The sequence below is a fragment of the Haliaeetus leucocephalus genome, unplaced genomic scaffold (genome assembly GCF_000737465.1).
Source record: "Haliaeetus leucocephalus isolate CR32 unplaced genomic scaffold, Haliaeetus_leucocephalus-4.0 Scaffold184, whole genome shotgun sequence".
In the NCBI taxonomy this organism is placed as follows: domain Eukaryota; kingdom Metazoa; phylum Chordata; class Aves; order Accipitriformes; family Accipitridae; genus Haliaeetus; species Haliaeetus leucocephalus.
The window spans coordinates 6,312,589-6,327,961 of NW_010972620.1; the positions used below are offsets into that span (position 1 = coordinate 6,312,589).

The following is a 15,373-nucleotide window of genomic DNA, read 5'->3' on the forward strand; positions in this document are numbered from 1 at the left end:
GGCGCGGCCCGGGAGGCGACGTCCCGTTGAGCGGCGGCCGCAGGCCGCGGCCCGGCCGGCTGGGCACGGCGACCAGCGCCGCGTTCACCGGGGAGGTGAAGGAGGTGCCTCAGTGTGAGAGGGAGCCGGAGAGACTCCTCGGTGCAGCGCTGCCTGCTGCTGCCGCGGGCAGCGGCTGGGCTCCCGCCCGCTCAAGCCCTGTCCTGCAGGCCCTGTGGCGCGTACCGGCCCACTTGGGGGGCCTGGCCTGGGGGTTGAAGTGGAGCTGGCTTAAGCTACCCGTGTAGGTGCGTGAAGAGGTGTCCCTTGGCGCTACCGCACACACACCAGGCCAGCAACTGCCACTTCCCTGTCAAACGTAGCCCAGTCCGCTCGCAAAAGCGCACCAGGTCATCCTCTCCTGCCTTCCTGACGTTTAGGAGGATCATGAGCGTCCATCAGCAATACCTTGGACAGGTTTTAGGTTAGATCTGAAATGACAAACCCTGGGATGCAGGAGAACGGTTGCACCCAGAGACCATGTGAGGGGACGGGTGGGGTGAGTGTTCGCAGGGCCAGTGACAGAACCTGACGGGGAAGGCGAGAGCCCTGCCTCCACGGGCAGCACAGACAGCCATGGAAAACCTTGATAGCTGTGCCTGGCTCCTCTTCGACATTGTGTCCTCCTCCTTTAATTAGAAATCAATTGGGGGTTTTTTTCTGGAGCAAAACCATCAGAAAAATAATGTATTGCCTCTCCTTTGTGTTGCTCTCAGCTAACGTGGGGATTTCAGACCTTTTACTCCCTCTTCACACAGGACACCTCTACCTTCTCTTCAGCATTGGGTGTTACAGGACACGGGTTTAGGCAGGGGGACTGGGAAATGCCACAACTGCCTCAGATTTGGCAGACAGGATTCCTACTGTTCAGTCAATCCAACAGGTAAAAGGTGCTGCAGCCACCCTCTCCGCTGCTGAAACTCTTTAACAGAGTGCAGGTTTAGGATTGACAGCTAAACCATGCATATCCATCCACAACCTTCCAAACTTTCTATCTTATTTTAGTTTACATTTACCCTGTTTATTCTATACGCACTGCCTGAGGCCAGACACCTAATTAGAGATGATAGTCTCCTTTCATTGTCATGTATTTTGCCTCCATTCACAGTCTCTCCTAAAAACTCAGCTAACCCTTTGTTTTCTTTCTGTATTTTGTCACTCCGGAGAGCCCAAGCAATAGCAGTCCAGTGCTATGAGGGAAGCAAATAAAGATCCCTTCTGCTTTAGTACTTTTGCATTGCAGGTTTTTTCAGCTGCCAGCAAGAGAACCCTCCTCAGTTAATAGATGATGACTTGACTTTTGTAGTATTTTTACATATTTTTCCAGTATAATTCTAACCCAAATCAGTGCACATTTGACTGAAATAAGAGCCAAACTTTCCTTGTGTAAGAGCCTCTGAACTGATTTACTGGCCCAACTCTGCATGAATCATCAAAACTAGGTTTAAGAATTAAAATAATAGTGATCTGTTAAAAGAATGTGCAGCACGATTGCTGTGTTTTTAATGATAAATACTTTCCCATCAGACAAATGACAGAAAGAAAACCTTTCTTGTTCATGAAGACACTGAGTTGCAGACATTTTCAAGTCAGGACAGTTCAGCGTGCTCACACAAGACTTTTTTCACATGTAACCTAGAGGCAGCCTCAAAAGATGTTGTTTCCCCATCAATCAAAAAATAATTTCTAGTTTGCTCTTTGCACCTCAACTGACTAGCATCTACCAAGCAAACCACTACAGTGTCATCACCGAGATTTGGAAAATAAATTCTAGCTATTAACATAGATCATGGAATCCAGCTTCCACTGCAAGACAGAAGAAGGGCTTTAAAGAGATTTTTCAGTGAAGAGGAAAGAGGTGGCAGAGAAACTGGAACAGTAACCACAAGAGAAGATGCCACAAAATACCACATTAGTGCATCACGCCAACTACACCTTTTAAAGCACAGTCAAGAATTGCTAGAGAATTTTCTGGTAAAATTTAGGACTGGATCACTGGCCCAAAAGGTGGGTCAGTAATCAAAAGAAGATTAAAACCCCTGAACCATCCAGCACACCTCCAGACAAGAAAATGGTGTTTTTTCTATCTTCTGCTGAATGTCTCTATTAGCAGCTGTGTTATCAATCACTGGAAATCTCATCTAGATTTGACTGCACATACTGTCTAATTTCTAAAACACTATGACCTGAAAAAGGGCTGACATCCATGAAAGAATATTTGTATTTTTCCACTGTGTCAACCGGTCTGCCAAAAGATATTGCCTCTTTTTGCCTTTCTAACCTCAAAACCGCCTGTAATATTTAAGAGCCAGCTGATCACATGCTAATCTCTGAGCTTGCTCCCTCCTGGCCTCCCTCCCCCAGCCGCATTAATAGCAAACATACCACCAAAATCCCCATAAAAACAAAAGAGCAGAATTCCTCCTCCCATAGGAAAAAAAAAAAACTCTTTCGACCATTTCTGGCCAATTCGCACCTCGAGGCAACCCGTGCGGGCTGCGCAGCTCAGCACCCGCTCCCCGACACCTGCGTCCCGGGTTTACCTGCGCCCAGGACCTCCGCCACGCCGACCCGCACCAGCGGGGACCCACTGGCCTCTACCAGGACCCTCCTGAGCTTCCACCCCTAACGCCGCTGATCACCTGGAGCAAAATGCTTGCGCGGAGGTGAGCAGGTCACTTTCTACCCTCCTTCCTTCCTTCGAGCCTGCTGGGTTGTTTTCAAACTCTCCCCTCCCTTTCTCACATGCTGGCCAAGCCCTCCTGTAACACCCAGGGGAGGAATCCATTGGCTGAAGTTGCCCAAAACGCGTGGAGCAGCCCTTCCCCCCATCCGATGTCTAGTGCACAATAGACACCACGCGTCTCCCTTGCTGGTGGCCTTTGCTTTTCATCAAGGTTTATCTGAGCTGTAGCTGGGGCGATTCACAAAGGTCGTCCGACCTCCAGCACCAGAGAGAGCTGTGAAAAGCAGAGAGGAGTCGCACTGGGTTAGAAACACCACAGAGTGCTTTCGTTGCGCTCCCTGCTGCAGATTTTTCAAAGTTTTACTTTCTGTTTTAAATATTTTCGATAGGCAGCATCTGTGCTCCTGACACCTCAGCAGTGCTGTTTGATTACAACCGAGTCTGTTACTGTGTCACTTGGAATATAAATTTCCACACATAATGCAGACAGCAAAAATGTATCTTATCAGTTAAATCAATCTGCTCTGTTCAGTTGCCTGTCTCTTGGCCTTCTGCTTTCTTTTCCTTCAGCCTACTTTTATTTTTGCATCTTCTGCAAAGGTGCCTTCATAAAATGAACTGCAAGCACAGCAATCCCATTCTTCATCAGGCAGCGTCAGCTCCAGGTTGAAAGGATACTAAAACACGCCTTCGCTTTTTTTAATGCTCAGTAATTAGCGTTGCTTTTGAACATCCTCCTGCAGCTCCATCCATGAGCTGGGAACGGGGCTGCGCTGCAGACCTGGGTGTGCAGCGCCTGTCGAGGCTGGGCACCCTTGGGAGGCGGAGAGGGATCAGCTCACGCTTGCCCGAGCGTGGAAACTGAAGTGTCACCTACTGCGATGGCTTTGGATAAACACTCTTCTGAACCACAGCTTGCCTGTCTCTATCGTGGCTTTCCACAACTGGCCCTTCACATTGCACAAAAAGCCTTCCTCTTCACATTTCTAGTACGCCCTCCTGGCAGAAGCATTAGAATTGCAGAAGCATTAGAATTGGGTTTGCTTTGTAAAACTGTTCCAGGCATGTCTCCTCTGTGCTGCAGTTGTCATCTGTTCATTCTTGCCTTAACAAAAGGCAATCACGCATCTGAAAAGATGCTTTACTGGAAAGGGCTGAACTTGTGAAATGTGCAGAAAAATGGGAGTACTTGATTTAAGAGTTCCACACACTCAGTTCATTTAAAAGCTAACAACCAGAAATGCAACATATTGCCTTTCCCTTGGAATAATTGTCCTTTTTTTACTGGTTTACTGTGGGAGAGAATCTTAGGGAGCCATTTATTAAAACAATGTGTGTTATTGCCTTGCAATTATTATTTGACAAGCTGAGGTCCTGTGATTAATAAATCATGTGCTTGCTTTTTGTATAATCACATGCTTCATATTTATATTGATAGAGGGTTACAGAATATTTACCTTTGAGCATAGGACTGGCAGAAACCTCTGTGCTACCAGGTCTCCTATCACAGGCACCATGTGATATAATACTTTTCACAAACTTACCAAGTTCTGTCCTCAAAGCAATTCAATATTTTTGCACACACAACTGCAGTGGGGAGGCTATTCCAGAACCACATTGTCAAATGGTTAGTAAAGATCTTCTAACCAAAATGTCTGATGCCTCTTTTTGATCATTTATACTGTACCAGTACTGGCCCTTAGCACCATCAGTTCTTCCCTCTCCCTTCCTGGGAGTATTTACACGTAGAAATCCTCTGGCCCTCAGCACTCCCTTTGCAAAATGAAGTGAGATAGCCTTTCCTTCAGCACACTCCAGCCTTCGCTGCAGCCTGGGCTGCACCTTTCCTGCTGCCTTCCAGGATTGCACTTCTCGCTTCACGTTTCCACTATGTTGGCAACTCGGTTATTCAGTGATCAAAGTGTGAGCTGCCAGCTAGCTTGTAGGAAAGGGTTTGGTCATTTGTGCCTATGACCACCACTTTCTGCTGCTGACTACTTTTTTCTGTGTAATATCTCAAGCCTCCTTTGTCCTGAGGTTGCTTCATATTTTCTGTCATCAGCAATTTCACCAGTTCTCCACTAACATTAGTGCCAAGCTCATTTACAAAAGCACTTTGCCAGATCTCCAGGAATGATGTTTAACACTCCCCTGGCAGCTGCCCTGCAGCCTGACAGACATGCACTGCTCTCACAGCAGGTCTTTACGGGGTTTATACCTTGTGCTAAATCACTTCTCCCTTTTCTTAAGAACTTTCCACATGGCACCATATGAAATGCACAATTTTAAGTCCTGATAGGCGAGATCCACCCCATTTCCTTCACTAAGCAAATGGCTTGCAGCTTGCCTTACCCACAAAAGATAAATGGGTTTGATAAACCCATTTAATCTCATGCCATTTACCTCCCTCTCTTTTGCTAGCTTTTCCTTCACCATTTTTTCTGAAGCTTTCCATGTACTATTAAGCTGAAACCTTCATGCCTGTTCTTGTCCAGATCAGTTCACTTCTTCCATACAGGCTCACTGTGCTCCTGTCCCTGACTGAGGGACCTGTTAAAGACATCTGGCCAGTTCTTCCAGAGCTCTGGCATGCGGATTAGCCCGTTCCTCTGCCTTCAGTGCAGGAAGGAGCCCTGAGATTTGCTTCTATCCTGGCCGTGAACATTTCCATACCCCCATCCCATTATCCTTCTCATCTGCAGCCACATGATTAACATCCTCAGTGAAAGTTAAGGCAAAGTATGAGTTTGGCTTTTGTACATAGATAATACACATTAACCTCTATCCCAAGTAATCTCTCTTTTTCCTTCTCTGTTTTCTTCAGCTGTATGCAACCAGGAAAAAAATTTTCCCATTTTTATTAATATCATTTAAAAGACAGAACTCTGAATCACTCTTGAGACATAGCTTTTATACCTGATCGGTTATTTTGCTTTTTAAAATGATTCCTTGTAATGACTGCGCATTGTCAGTACCATTTCTGAGGTTGAAATTTGTTCAACTGCAGTCTCTGTCTTCAAGTTTTTCCCCTTGCCTGGGCTTTATCCCCAGTGAAGCTATGCTTAATTAACTAGAGTTTTATCCCCAGTCCTGGAGTCTCATCCCAATAAAGTTTAGACATGTAAATCCCCGAGCTCCTCAGGAAAGCTGACTATAAGGATTAGTTCCTGTTATTTATTTAAATACGCCCCTTGGAAGTCTGAAGCTGTATCAGTCATGCCTGCTTTGATCACAGGGCTATATTTTAAGCGTGACACTGTTTATCATTAAAAAACCTGAAGCATCTCGAAAAAACTTGACCAAAGTGGATTTTCCTGGTATTTCTAGGGTAAAAATAAGCAACACAGTGGAAGAGCAGAAGTAGATTAGTTGCTTTTTTTAGAAATAATTTTTCTACCTTAAAAATATAACTGTGCAAGTCACCTTTTGTGGTAAACACCAAAAAGGTGTTTTACCTCAGTGGGGCCAGGAGACTCAGCCAAGGCCATCTTCTGGCCAGTGAGGTCTGGAGGTCTACCTGCCTCTCTTCACCCTCTTTCACATCTACTTTTTTCTTTGTCTCTCTCTCCTCTCGCTCTTCCTCTTCAGTCCCTCCTTCTGGCTTTCCTCCCTGCTGACACCCTGTCCCAAAGTCCCATCACTGAACTGAAGTCAGAGAAGTGTCAGTGCACAGGGGCTTGATGTTTTCATCTCTCTCGCTGCAAGGCAGAGAGGTTTGGCACCCAGTGCATCCCACAGCTGAGCCAGCCGAAGAGCATAACATCTTAGAAATGTATTTCTGATCTCCTGGCAGGTGTCTGCACATATATCTAGGCTCCTTGGCAGGCTTGGACCACCTGGTCTGGAGGGAGTCAGTGCTGCCGCACCTTCACTGTAGCCAGGGCTCGGCTAGTGGGAGAGTAGCAGCCTGGCTGCAGTGCTGATATAAGCAAAACAACCTCTGATCCTCACCAGTTCTTGCATAGCACATTCTAGGTATCAAAGCTGAAGTGTCTCTAGAGATGTCCCCTCTCAAGGAAGGTCCTCGTACTCTTCCTGCTTGCGTACAGCCAGTGGGCTGGCGGCAGCGGGCTGGAGATGGGGGCCGCGGTGGCGATGCTCAGACCTGGGGCACACCACACCACACCTTGCCCTCTAGGCCCTCTAGGTCGCTGGCTGGCGTGGACTCGGCGACGCTGTGCCGTGGCAAGCTGGACTGCAGCCTCAGGCACAACAGATCCCACAACAGCCCCTCTGTGGCATGCACGGAGCTCCTGGGGGAAGGAGCAGGGCTTAGAAACGGTGGGTGCTGCTCCCAGCCAAGCGCCTCCTGGGCACTGCCTGGGCTGTGCCGACGCTCCGGGTGGGCTGAGCGCTTCCCCCATCTCTGCACCCCCAAGGAGCTGGCCTGGCACAGGAGAAGGTGAGGTGTGTCCTTGCATTGGGGCATGAGCCATGGAGTCAGCACTTCGGGGCCGGGTTCCCACCTCTGACGCCGACTTACTGCGTGACCTAAGGCGAGTCACTTAGCTGCTTTCCTTCATTTCCTGACTCTGCTAAACGCCAGGGATAATAAGTAACTTTGTGTGAGTGCTACGAAGCTTTGAAATCTTTAGATGAAAAGGTGCTGTATAATTGCAAAGCATTTTTAATAATGCTAATCATTCGCTTCACTCTGCATTGCCCGTCAGTCTCAGGCTGGAGTGTTGCAGCAGCCACCAGTATGCAGTCAGTGAGCATCGGGCTTTGCTGAAGTGGAGGATTTTCCTGAATTCGTTTCCATTTTGACCTCATGCTGGTCCAAACAGGAATCTGAGCTCAGCCCAGGACCTGACAAAAAGCCGCAAGCTCAGAACAGCCCCTGGCCCCTGCAGGCAGGAGCTTTCTGGAAAGCAGGGATATTTGGGGGAAGGGATTTAAACAGCTGTGTTGACAACACAGACAATAGGGATCTGATTCAAGCTGAGGGGGGCTACGTGAAAGGCGGCACGAAGCTGAAATTAAAGCAACAGTGAAGAGGAACGAGAGGGAAGAAAGGAAGATCACTTGGGCTGAAATGCTCCCAGTTTGGAAGCAGCCGCAGCCACGTGTCCCAGGAGGTGCCTGGCTGGCACCAGCTTCCTCTGCATCCTACAGAGGGCTTTATACTTTTAAATGCACTCTTGCCAGGGGTGCAGGGGCCTTCTGGGGCAGAGAGCTTGAGTGTGAACATTAATCCAGAGGATTACAAAGGCAGCACTTTTGTGAAGCGCTGCAGCTAGAAGGAGATGATGTTATCTTCTTTAGTTAGGCTTGTAGAACTGATGTTTAACCACAATGTTATTTTTATTTGACTCACTAACACGACAGTAGCTAGTGATGCCTGCAGCTCACTGCAGTCCAATGCCTTCTCTTCCAAACAGAGGACACTCTGTGCACTGCTGGCAACTCCTGTGATTTTATCACAACTTCTATGCTTTGGAGAATATATCCTAAAATCCCAGCTCCTTGAAACAAGGGAATTGTAACTTTCATTTATAAACAAAGTATGTCCCTAGCCCTCAAGGTTGTGGATGAAAGATTGGAAAACATGAAACTGCTGCAACCTAAATGCTCAAAAAACTGGGAGGTGAATAAAGAGATCCTACAGTTTGTGGGCTAATAATAAAAAAAGTTAGGAAAAGAAATCGTTGGCAAACAATTTCTTCTTGGGAAACAGGGCAGGGCTTGGGCTGACTCCTGGCTTTTCGGGACTTGGGGTTGCCAATACGCCTTTGAACTTTGTAGCCATTCATAAATCCTTACATAACAACAGCAGCCACAACGCACTGGAGCTCTAGAAATGCTGACATGAAGAAAGCAGTGGGAAAAGATTATTTTAGCAACCTATGACAACTCACCTTGAAGTGTTAATCTTTAAAGATGGAAGACCTGGATCCTTAGCAACCCATATCCCCTTAGAAAGGAGCATCTTTTTGCTCCAGGAACTAATTTTGCACTGTAGTAAACCTCTTGTAGGTAAAGAGGAATTCAAAGGCTCCACAAGGTCATAGAAGGACATTGAAAGAGGTTGAATACATGTCTTGGTCCCTTGCATTTCAGGAAAATTATTCCTCTTCATTTCAGTGGGTGGTCTTTGCTGAAAGCCTCCAGGACCAAATAAGAGCAGATGTGAACTTCAAAAACCTCATAAAAACTGCTCTGCTTTATACCATCTGCATCTTCAGGCATGTTCTCACAATCACAAGCAATCAAGATATCACAGCGGCGCTAGTTATTGTGTATCAGCTGACCCACACTAACTCCCCGTACACACACCTTCTCTGCTCCTTCTGGGGTAACATCCACTCACTTAGACCACCTGCATGGTGGTTTAAGCAAACATAATTTGCTTCCCACTTCGCTTGGCTGACAAGAAGTAATTAATGAAAGTGAGTTCATGCCATTCTTTGCCATGGTGTTAACATGTCCTGAGTGCAGAGAGATGGAGCAGCTGCTAGGGGGAATGTACCCAAACCGTATTTCTGATGGGTTTCTTTCACTTCATTTTTTTTTTTTCTCATTTCACTGGGCTGGCAGAGCCCAGCACTCTTTCATGCTGCTAGGCACTGCTTGCATCTGATGCTGTTTTAAACAGGTACTTACCATAAGGCTCAAGTAGCCCTCAATTCAGCCAGAGTCTTACTGCTGGTTTTGGGATCAGACACCATGGCAGGGGTATGGGAAGAGACATGCTGATGGCTGAACAGCAGCAGCTTGCGAATCAGCATCTGCCTTTGCAGGAAGAGAAAAGCAGAGGAGCAGGTAGCACACAGTCTATGAACATGCAGTCACAGGGACATCAGCTTGCTGGTGGGAAATACCCATGAACACAGTCCTCCCAATTTAGTTTAGACCTCTTGGGTCCATTTCATATGCAGCCCAGCACCAGTCACACAAGGCACTGCCAGGTCTCCCTGCACCCCTGCGGCAGCTGGGCTTCCTTCTGTGCCTGGCACAGGACAGGAACGTCCAGTGGCAAATCCCTACCCTGCCCACTAAAATACCCCTTATCCCCCACCCTCACCTCCAACCAGGCTAATTTGTGAGAGAAAAGGAAGGAGAAGACTTCTGGGCTAGTTTACAGCATCCTGGCTGCCTTGCTAATTTCTTGGCAGACTAATATCTAGCATATCCTGCCTAACTGAGTTAATCTTTCCCAATTGCAATCACATGGAAATAGGCAGTGGGATAGCTCAGCTGGAGTGGTGCTGATCCCCATTAGCATCAAGACAGACCTGGGCTGCTCTTCCTGTTGGTCTCAGTGTACTTTCTTTTTACTCAGCCAAATCTGCTCTGAGCATGCTTGTGTAAGGTCTGCCTTGTTTCCAGAGACCCTGCACTTTGTGGCAAGGGCACTTGGGGGAACACCGATACCAGTCCCTCTGTATGTCTCAGTGCAGCCAGTGGCTCAGCAAGCTCACCACCACAGCTCATACCTGCAGACAGAGTGTTACGGGAAGTAGTAGTGAAGGGGGTAAATAAGGAGGTTAGAAACTCAACTTGGACATACACCAAAACAATATTACTTGTGATTGTAATGTTGGCAAAGTATGTCCGATTGCCAGCTGCTTAATGCTAAAGTCCATGCAAGGCAGCGCAAGTCTTGCTTATGCGCACACATACACTGCCCTCCAACGTGCCCACGTCTTGGGAGCCTGGACCTGTGCAAAACACTAATAGCACTGCTGTGAAACTGGTTTTAACATCTCAGCAGTGATACAAACGGGCAATTTTTTTTCCTAGTTTCCCCACCACAGGTGTGCAAAACACAGTGTGGATACACCCGCTGAGCTCAAGGTGAAAGTTTGCTGCCAAGAACACGTTGCTATCTGCCAAAGATAAACTAGCTGCAATGCAAACACAGCCCAGCTGGAGAAGAAACCCACAAACAAAACAGGCTTCCTGTGTCCTCTAAAGACACCAAGGTGGTGTTTAAGGAAGGTGGAACTGATATACATGTCCTCAAATAAGGCTCAGGAGTAAGGGGAGGACAGCTTATAAACAGGAACCTTTGTTTCTAAGGCACCGGGAAGAAATCAGGCTGGAAAAGCTGCCTCCTGACCCAGGGCTGTGCTGCTGATACTTACTGTCTTTTTTACCTTGAGGAATATTGGCCAAGACTCTGCCTGGCAATTATTTAAACATTTAATAGGCTGGATTCAGCCTGCCCTACGCAGCTTTCTAGTTCACAAAAAGCTTTTGGACATGCCCATTCATTCAGATCTGACCCAGTTAATTAAAAATTGACGTATGCTCCAATTTCACTTCAAATGAAGCTACTTCAGGTAGCTGAACGCTGCTCCCAAGAGATGTCCCTTTAACCAGAATAAGCCCGATGTGAATTGAAAGGAGAGCCCTCACTGGCTGTAATCACCTTGGGTATCTGATTAGAAATCTAACCCTGCAGTAGGCTGATGCAATTGTGTGCAGATGAGCCCTAAGAAAACCATCTTCACAGTGTGGAAGATGGACCCTGGTGGCTCCACCACTCCCCTGCCCACTCCCAACCCCCTGAGGATGCCTGGCAGGACCCTCCCGAGCCTCATGTTGGCAGTAAAAGGGGACAGCTAGCAAGGAAGGGATGGAAACTACCTCTGCTTCTTTCACTTCAGCATCTGGGGAGTTGTGTTTCCGTGGTGCTGTGAGTATATTAGGTTAGTATGAGACCGTTTCATAAAGACTGGGGCCGGATTGCCAGCATTGTAATGCACTCTAACTCCGCTGAAAGCAAGCGAAAGGGGAGGTGTGACATGCCAGGGGAGGTGGAGGGGATTCCTGGGCACCAGGTCAGCAAGGCCAGCTCAGGTCCTGCAATGAGAAGGCTGATCCTTATGGCTATTTCTTTTGTGCAAGGGAAAAGGAGAGTTTTCACTGCTGCATTACCCGGTTCCACCAAGATGTTGTAGGGAGACTCGCTGGTCCTTGTCCAGTCCCTCTCTACTCCACAATGGGGGGAACTTTTCCTCCACAAGTACATACCGCATACTCCCATGCCTTCACGTTGCAACATTGCATCAGGCAAGCCAAGCACACCAGGAGTGCTCAACATCCTGACACAGATAAGCAGAGATTGGCGGAGTCAGATGTAGAAAAGTAAGCAAAGGCAAACCTGTTCTCTTGGGCTGCCCTCGCTGCCACCTGCACAAACACGGCAGAGTCCCAGGCTGCATCAGTTGCCGAAAAGCAGGCGGAGGGATGCTGCTACACGCGGCACCGGCATGTGTTGAAGCAAGCTGCCCATCAGCCCAGCCCCGCTTGCCTTAGGGCAGCGTGTCCACCCGCTGAGCCCCACAGCGGCCTGATCCAGAGCAGGCAGCACCATCCCTGGCTCCCCGCACACCCCTGTCCTCCCTCCCGGTCAGCTTCCCAGGGAAGGCTCCCGTTTTTGGACAGCCTTGACCTGGCCTGCTCTGCTGGTCAGGCAGGACAGCTGGGTTACAGCATGGCTGTCCGAGTGAGGTCGGTCACAGCCTTGTGTCAAAAGGCCAAGCTGGTATTTGGGTGCGGGCTGCGTTCACGTGTGAAGCCTTTCACACTCGAGTTCCCCCTTCCACCAAGAAAATTAAGTGTGACAAAGTCTGGACTGGAAACTCAGTACGTTTTGAACACCACAATTTGGGGTTTTTTGTTATGGATATATGATGCCAAGTTAACACTTAGAAAATTGAGTTGCCTGATTTCTGGAGCAAGACGGATTCATAGCTGTGATGAGATGGTATCAAAATCACACGTACACAGGTTTCAGTACATCCAGGACAGAAGAACCGAAACCATTGGTGCTTAAAATACATGACACGTGTGCCTCGGCTGCAAACAGTTACTTAGAAGATGCTAAAGCACTGATTTAATGAACTGAGGAGTCAGAAAACCTGAGTGCCAGTCTTTTTGCCCATGACCCATCTCCCCAGCCATTCAGTGGGGCAGATAGACCCACTTCCCTCCCTCAGCGGGTGGTGGGAGGCATAGCTCGCGCTTTGATGGTGCCCCAAGCCCTGCCCTGCACACGGACTGGACATTGCCTTGTCTCAGTTTTCCTCCTAGTGTTTTCCACTGAGCGAATTCATCAAAGCTGGAGGTGAAGGTTCCCCTCAGCTTTTGTCCTCATTGCATTCTTTAAATATTTAGTACAAGCATGTCTTTACATCACCCTGACTGAGGTTCAGTATTTCCTCCCAGGAGCTCCAGTTGCTGGCAACGGAGGTGGGCTGGGGAGAAGGCCGGGGAGTGGGGAAGGTGCCTGTGGAGCTGGGAGGGCACCAGGGAGAACGGTCTGCTGAAAAGAAGAAAAATCAGGAAAGGCAGAGGGAGAGCACAAGGGAAACAGGGTAAACAGGCAAACAGGGGGATGTAGGTTGAGATGAGGTGGAGAAGGGGCTTGGCTGGGGATGGTTTTATATGGTGCTTTTAGAAGGCTGAGAAGACAACCCGGATGGAGACAGAGAAAAGCCAGTGGGGACAGACAGCTTGCCCAGTTCATTCGGAAATAAAGAGAAAAAAGGGAAGTGAGGACATATCTAGAGGGACTGGAGTGGGTAATGACAATAGTAATTACAGAGTGAACTGCTAAGATGTGTTCACTTCAACTTCAGCACCAGACGACGGCAATCACTCACAATCTGTACAGCAGGACCTACTTGGTAAGAATCACAACTTCTAGAAATTATATTTAAGAGCAAACATTCTGGCCTCCTGCTTCCTTCTTACCCCCCAAACTATCTTTTATTCATTTTGATTTTTAATCAATCCCCTGGGAAGCTAGAAGCATGTTGTTGCTGGGACAATTGCCCACCAATGTATATGCTTTATAATTCTCTTTATTAAAATCTTTCTTTTTAAGAAACACAAATTGAAACACTTTGCAATCAGTTACACAGATCAGTTAATACTGGTGACAGTTCCTACATAATTAAACAAGTACTAACAAATTCCAACTGTTTACAAGCCAAAACTTAAATTAACAAGATTATATAAGCTCAATAAATAGTACATCTGGTCCAGTTCAAGTATAATTCAACAAATCACAGCCTTAATCCTTAGAGAATAGAAAAACCCTGAATATAACTAGCCTAACACTAATTTAGTGTTAAAGCCAATATGAAACTTTGTCTGATCTTATGGGGCAAACGTTTAATTCTTTAATTTTTACTTGAAAAAAAGTAAGTTGCAGATTGACATTAAAGACTATTTGAGATCAATAGAGATTTCACAAAGAGGAAGAACATAGTCCCTATTAAAAAAAGTGCAATCTTTGGTTGAGATGTGTTGAAATGGTTTGTATATATTAAGGAAGCTCCTTTTTAAATATCAGTATTTGTTTGGCTAGACCTGAGCCTGCTTTGTGCGCTCTCTCTATATATATATGTATTAATAAACAGCGTGGATTATAGTGATGATGAATTATGCCAACTAAAAAAAAGTCAAGATTTTAAATATAATAAACCAAAAGAAACAACACATTTTTACACAAGCTGAGAAAGGTAAGTGGCTGCCTACAGTGGCCTTCTTCCTCAGCAGAATAGGTAGTAGAGAGAAGTTGAGGAGTTGAGTGCCTGTCAGCATTGCATGATGGCCTGTTGGAGAGGGAAGGAGATTACCTCTGAGTTCTGAAAGTGCATCAGGCTGAAAACTGATCATAGGGATCATTAGGAGCTAGTTGAGACTTGGGATTGCTTTTAACTGCTTTCAAATGTTGAGTTTTAGGGGGAGAAAGGACCTTCTCAGAAGGGGAATTGCCCGTACGGCCATACCCAGGGTTTTGCAGATTGCTGCTGCGTCAGGACAGAGCCCAAAGGGAGGGGGTGTCCAAACCACCTCTACAAATGTCTGGGTCTGATCACGTCTGCGGGGCTGGGCACTGCACCTGCGTCACTCACCTAAGTCACCTACCTCCAGAAGAGGAAACTACGTAGGGCAGAGATGCCATCTGGAGCCTCTTCCTTCCTCAGTGGCAAGAGAGGGCCTGCACCCATGACCCAAACAAGGTGTCCGGAGCCAGGACAGTTCCTGGTGAGCCTCAGTAAAGACTCCAGCCAGCTTTTGGAGCCCCAGTGGAGACTGAATCTTAAGCGATCGGGGACTCAAGGATACCAAAGCCCACTCTCTTAAAAGGGATTTTGCGTGTCTAATGCAACGGGGCAGGAAAAAAAGAGGAGGTTAAATATGCAAGCTGTGAATAATGGGAGTGAACCTGGTTCAGAACCAGAGGAGGGGGAAAGTAGTTTGAATCATCTCCCGTAAATCCAAAAATAAGCCCCTGGGTAAACACTCATTTTAATTATTCTTCTGCTGCCAGTCAAAATCTCATGGTTACCTACTGCTTTCCCTGCCTGCCTGTATCCACCTGTTGTCTGTTTTCAGAAAGTCTGATTTAAAGCTCTTTGGCCTGGGAAAGTCTTTGTTGTGGATTTGTGCCGTGCCTATAATAAAGGCAGTGGACCTGTAGCTTCTACTGCAATACAAATAAAGAGTAATAACAGCGATACTTTTCTCATTTGAGGTTACCTGGGGATAAAGTTGCTGGAGGCATATGACTTTGATATATAGTCAGCTATGTCTCACATCCAATTAAGCTTAACCACATGGTTTAACAAGCTCCCATTAGGCCGGTGAGAGCCCCAGCTTGATAGCAGGGTTAGCTTCAAAGATTTG

General features: G+C 47.1%; 1 protein-coding gene across 2 annotated transcripts in view; it reads right to left on the reverse strand.

Moving 5' to 3' along the window:
- The window catches only part of PDCD4 (programmed cell death 4 (neoplastic transformation inhibitor)), a 19,689-nt gene extending 16,929 nt beyond the window's left edge, over nucleotides 1–2,760 (reverse strand). Inside the window, exon 1 of one of the 2 annotated variants that reach the window (XM_010564748.1) lies at nucleotides 2,682–2,760. The gene's annotated coding sequence lies outside the window, so the exon portion shown is untranslated. Of the gene's footprint in view, nucleotides 1–2,515; nucleotides 2,568–2,681 lie in introns of those variants that run through there. The other variant, XM_010564749.1, reaches the window with a different exon arrangement.
- Nucleotides 2,761–15,373: the final 12,613 nt, after the last annotated feature.